This window comes from Atheta coriaria, unplaced genomic scaffold (assembly GCF_025399875.1).
Source record: "Atheta coriaria isolate IRGN ID8LTWV9N9 unplaced genomic scaffold, Caltech_Dcor_3.1 hic_scaffold_15_pilon, whole genome shotgun sequence".
Classification (NCBI taxonomy): domain Eukaryota; kingdom Metazoa; phylum Arthropoda; class Insecta; order Coleoptera; family Staphylinidae; genus Dalotia; species Dalotia coriaria.
The window spans coordinates 701717-707926 of record NW_027045457.1 but is presented as its reverse complement, the minus strand read 5'-3'; the positions used below and the strand labels follow the sequence as shown (position 1 = coordinate 707926).

The 6210-nt window shown below is 40.3% G+C and overlaps 1 pseudogene; it reads left to right on the top strand.

Annotated features, from left to right (window-relative positions):
- Positions 1-32: 32 nt before the first annotated feature.
- LOC135802044 (E3 ubiquitin-protein ligase Su(dx)-like) lies at positions 33-6203 on the top strand (annotated as a pseudogene).
- Positions 6204-6210: the final 7 nt, after the last annotated feature.

The following is a 6210-nucleotide window of genomic DNA, read 5'->3' as shown; positions in this document are numbered from 1 at the left end:
CTAGGTGAAACCTCAGGTGATGTGGGTGCGTGCGCGAATTTCCCGCACATATTAAATATTCAACATTGTACATGTGCCAGGGGCGGCGACTTTCAAGTCCTGACATAATTCCAAATAAGACCAGTGAGGCGAATTTATCTTATCATTTTCGTTTGATTGTTGTGATAAGTGGTCGGAGAGTCAACGGTTATGATTCAACCGAGTGGATATTGTGGGAACGCTACTTGCTATTAGCATTAACTATTGTCAATGTTTAATCGGTTATCAGTCAATGAGGTTTATGAGTGTTGTTTTATTTAAATGATAAATCATCGTTGTTTATGGTGAGTGGTTTTAATCGCAGCCTCGAGCTGTCACTGCACAGACAATTTTAAATGTTTTATATTTAGATTATGCTACAATAAATTTAAGCTTTTGCAAATGAAACTTGTTAAATATTTATGGGCCTGGGTGCTATGCGGTAAAACTTGGTTATTGCACTTTTTATAGTTCAGCTTTCCTTTAAACATGTTGCATTATTGCAAAAAATGTGGATTATTATGAGCGTTGTGTTCATAATTTCCATTTTTTTAGCGGGAGATGATACGGTAATAAAGATACTGAAATATAAATTATTGATTTAATATTTTAACGTTTTTACTAGTTTAAGAATGTAAATTAAAGTAGAAAACTGCGTTCGTTTACCGTTCAAAGTTAAACATTCTATAACCAATTTTAAAAACAGCTTAGTCACTTATTTGTGGAGTGTGTTAGGTATGTTGGTTCCATGTATTTGTTTATGGTATAAAGCAAGGACTATTTTTGTTATCGATGACTATCATTCGAGTAAATATGATTGGTCTTCCTTTACCATTAGTATTGCTTTTAATTAACATACAACCACTTACATATATTATATCTTGTACTGATTGTTTGTTTTTGCTTCGCAGATTTTCAATGATTGTTTCCAACGAAAATAATAATTTCGTTAAATCATGGCAACTAGCTTGGCGGATGCGTTGCGTGACCAGGATCTTCACCAACTCAATGTCACCGGTACGTATGCGCCATTGTCATTTGTTTATCGTACGATTTCGATTTCGCTATAAAAATGCTACATTTTCTACCATTTTGATTAACATATGTACTTTCATGTTGTCACAATTAATCAGACATATGCATGCATGAAAATTAATTAAACAAATTACGTAAAGCACGAAACATGCGAAAACACCACTACTGACTCTTGTATGGGCCTAGTCAATTAGAGAAAATTAATTGTATGCTTCAGTTATTCGAATAGGTCGCGGACGGCCAGCCATTATTGTTTGTATTGTCGAGAGGGAACGTTTACTTTTTACTTTCGATGCTCGTATTCTTGTGCGCGCCTGCATCGCATAATTGCAATTAACTTTCACAATTAGTCTACTGGAACTCGGCGTTGTTATCGCCACCAAGGCGAAAAACAATGCTAATGGTATTTTGGGTTTTGTGTTTTTCTCACTCTATTTATATAAAATATTCACCAGCATGGAAATGAAAGATGGTTTCTGATATCATCGATCAGGCTATTTTTTGGTGGGATTTATTTGTGTGCGGCGCATTGTGAGGACAGAAAACGTTTTAATATTCGTCAGAATTATCGAATAGTATTCATAAACCTGCTCGCTGTCAGTATATTGGATTATAAATAGTTTTAGGTGAAAATGTCCACAGTAATTTGTTTGGTTTCGATATTGCCTTTAGTAAATATATTACTTGTTTGTAATTGAGGTTTATTAAGTGCGTGTTTGTTTGAATTTTGGTAACGAGAACGTAGGAGGTCAATAATGTTTTTTTTAAAGGTTCGTCATACTCAACAACGAAGCTCAAGTTGTACCTGCTTTGCGTTCAGTTTCAAGGTAGAGCGCGCATGAAAAAAAAGTGTCGGTGAACAATCGCAGTTTACACAATTCTGCAAAACAAACGAAAGCAGCAATGTAGAACGAGCACGTCTGTCGATAAAACACTTTTTCTTTCTGTATGTTTAGGAGAGGTTTCTTTTCTACCTTTGCAATTTGCATGCAACCCAAAGATTACAACATTGTTTAGCAGTATTTTCATCTTGTTTATGAAGGTTGGATAAAAATGGAAAGTTTTTGTTTAAATGGAAATTTGTCATATGAATATTAACATTGGCTATATGTATGTTTGTTTGTATTACAGTTGAATGTGCGCACCTCAAGCATAATGTAGCAAATATCTTCCGACCTAGCCCTTATGTGGCGCTCGTCGTGGATGGTAACAACCCTTTGCGCACCGACACAGTAAAGAACACGTTGCAACCGAAATGGAACGAAAAGTTCACCGTGTTGGTGACGAAGCAGTCGACGCTGCATTTCAGCGTAATCGACCACAACAGCTTCCGCAAGGATACCACCATTGGCGAGAAGAAGGTTATGTTGAACGAGCTACTGACGTACTATAAGGGCAAGATAGAAAACCTGGAGTTGAGTATTGACCTTATTAATGAGAAGCAGAGCGACGCGAATAGTAAGTGCGGTGATCTCATCTGCCTGCTGAGTGGTCTTCATCTCGAGGTCAGTCGCGGCCCACAGCAACCGGGGCGGCCACTGATGCAGGCCAACAGTGATGCTCCGATATCCAGCCGCAGCGTATTCAATGGAATGCGTGCTAAAGTACGGGCGCAGGGAAGTGAAAATGCTGCCCCGTCTTCTGCGACAGGTGCAACGCCGCGGCAATCCATCGAGCGAAGTGCGTCCCTACCAAACAACACGACGTCCATACCTATTCCAATACGTATGTATTTAAAAAAATATTTATTAACTTGTTAAATGTCAGATAATATGCAGTTTGGAGATGTCACGTCAAAATGAATACGTTTATGTTGTAGCCGGACCGCCTTTGGGCCAACCATCAGCCTCGGCACTGACAAACGGTACCACCTCTCAATCGGACCTAACGCAATCAGGAGCAGCGACGAATGGCGTCGAAGAACCTCCCGGCAGGATGGGAGATGCCTTTATTACTATAGTCGGCGATATTATGTGGTCACAACGCGCGTTCGACTTCTTGGGAACGGCACAGGCCCTCCCTGCGGGATGGGAGATGCGGCGCGATAGTCGTGGTCAATTTACTACGTAGATCACAACACACGTACGACCACGCTGGCGGCGACCAAGCACGGAGCGCCTGCAGCATTACCAACAGTGGCAGGGCCAACGCCAGCACATCGTACCTTGGGAGGGCAATCAGCGTTTTCTGATTAATCCACAGCAGCCACCGACGATGGCGGTACCAGTGCGCCGGTGGAGGACGATGATCAATTAGGTCCTTTGCCATCCGGTTTGGGAAAAACGTGTACAACGAGGGGCGCGTATATTTCGTCAATCGCAGAATCGAGACAACGCAATGGGAAGATCCACGAACGCAAGGACTCGAGGTTAGCAGCGAGATGGATGAGGGAAGCACCGCTGCCGCCAGGTTGGAAATTAGATATACGGAGGACAACAAGCCCTACTTTTGTTGATCGCCAACTCAAAGACAACCACGTTCGATGATCCGAGACCTGGAGCTGCAAAGGTCGAGGGGGTTTACGGTGTTCTAGGAGTTATGAAAGATCTTTCAGATGGAAAATTGGACAGTTTAGATATCTGTACCAAAATGCACTTCCAAGTCACATTAAAATCACGGTCACGAGACAAACACTCTTTGAAGATTCTTATCACACGATAATGCGTCTGCCTGCGTACGAACTGCAGAAGGCGACTTTATATATGCTTATCATTTTCAAGGGCGAAGGGCTTGGACTATGGTGGTGTTTCTCGAGAATGGTTCTTCTTGCTCTCGCATGAGGTTCTCAATCCGATGTATTGTCTGTTTGAGTACGCAAACAAAATAACTACAACCTGCAGATAAACCCCGCATCTTATGTGAACCCTGACCACTTGTTATACTTCAAATTTATCGGTCGTTTCATTTGCGATGGCGCTGTATCACGCCGGTTTTATATATTCTGGTTTTTACGATGCCGTTCTACAAGCGTATGCTGCACAAGCTGCTTAATGAAAGTATCGAAGCATCGATCGGAGTTTTTAACTCGTTGGTATGGATCAAGGACAATAATGTCAGGAGCTGGATTTGTTCTTCAGCGTAGATTTTGAAGTGCTGGGACGGGTATTACATCACGAACTCAAGAAAAAGTGAGTTATTCTATTACAATTTGATTAATATTAATACCAAAGAAACTAAAAATTATTTTACTTTTCTATAGATGGAATGGAACGTGTCACAGAAGAGAACAAAGGAAGAGAATACATATAGGTTTAATGACGGAATGGCGTATGAACCGCGGCATTTGATCCAACAGACCAAAGCATTTTTAGACGGATTCAATGAAGTGGTGCCGCTGGAATGGTTGAAATACTTCGATGAGCGTGAGTTGGAGTTGCTTCTGTGCGGGATGCAGGAGATTGACGTGGAAGACTGGCAGAGGCATACCATCTACAGACATTACACGAGGAATAGTAAACAAGTTGTTTGGTTCTGGCAGGTATGTTAAAAGCGTGATTCTAAAGTAAATTCTGTACTAAATACTTGCGATTTTGTGTTTTAGTTTGTGCGACAAGCGGATAACGAAAAACGCACGCGTCTTCTTCAGTTTGTGACCGGAACATGTCGTGTTCCCGTGGGTGGTTTCGGTGAATTGATGGGCTCGAACGGACCGCAGCGTTTCTGCATCGAGAAGGTGGGCAAAGATATCTGGTTGCCGCGCTCGCATACTTGCTTCAACCGGTTGGATCTACCACCGTACAAGAGCTACGATCAGCTCGTCGAGAAACTAAACTATGCCATCGAAGAGACGGACGGCTTCGGCCAAGAGTAAGGCAGCGCGCGCGCGGGACCGGCCGGGGTGCGTTCGAGTTTAGACCGTACCTGATTTGAACCTAATAAACGTGTACATAATATTGATTCTAAAAGTTAAAAGATCCTATATATTTATTTTATTACAAAATGAGGACACAAAGCAACTAAAACTATGAATGGACGCTATGTAACTGTAAACTAAAGTATGAACAATGTCGCGATCGTGTTGTAGATCATTTTCGGGCCTACATTACTTAAAAATTTTGAAATAAGAATCGTCGAGCGACGCAAGCAAATCGTTGACGCGCCGCGGATGATTTACTTGTGTTGCTCGCAGTGTTTTGCTTGCAGTACTATCGTTATCTGTAGCATGATAGTGATGAAAAATTACTCGCGGAGGGCGTTTTCGGAGTGCTAAATGCGGAGTGACTTTATTATTCACAGTAGATATGGTTGACTGCAATATCGATGAAGTGTACTCATTAATTTTTATTGTAATTGGTTAATAACATGAAAGTCAACTTAAACAAGCGAATTAACATCACTTATTTTCAAGTTCATGTAATATCAAAGAAAATTGACAAATGTACATATGTTGAAATGTTTCTGTTGACTTTGATGATGAATTGTTATGATTTTTATTTTGGTTATGATAATAGTTGAATAGTGCAATATTTTTAAGAGAGGAACATGCGGAGCGAGTTTGAATTGTTACAAGTTACAACTGTTTGTCATGCTTTCAATGTTTCATTCTCGTTATTGCAGCTTTGTCGTTACATTCCCAATATAATTTCACTTGCATCACCGTTCACCCAATGCCCATCCGACGTCCACACAATTTTAAACAAGCATGCGACTTGTTCCACCGATTAGTACCCAATATGTATCGCTGAACAGATTTTGCTGTTGTATAAAGTGCATGTAAATTGATTAATCCGGAAAGCAAACAGTGCTTGAAAACACTACACATGAAAAGGAAGCCAAAGCTACTCGTAAAATCGTTTGCGCCGCACAGTTAATGCGGATTATTATCGAAGACGCATCAGTGTATATTTATTCTCTTATTGTTTTATCGAACGCATTAAAGTAATTCTTTAGGCTAATTAACGAATAAATGGATGAAGATTTACAATATGCAACAATTGTAGGTTTTCGCTGCGCGCGCATTTCTATTTTTACAAATGCGAAGCGTGCGCATTTTTATATGTATCTAGATGCAGAACAATGTGATGATTATGAATAATAACTATTGATGAAATGCGGAACATAACAGAGACAAAACAACCAACTGTAATATCACACTTTTGAGATTATTGTGTCACTGATTATTTCTTGTAAATAAAGTAATTAGAAGTTTACAGGATT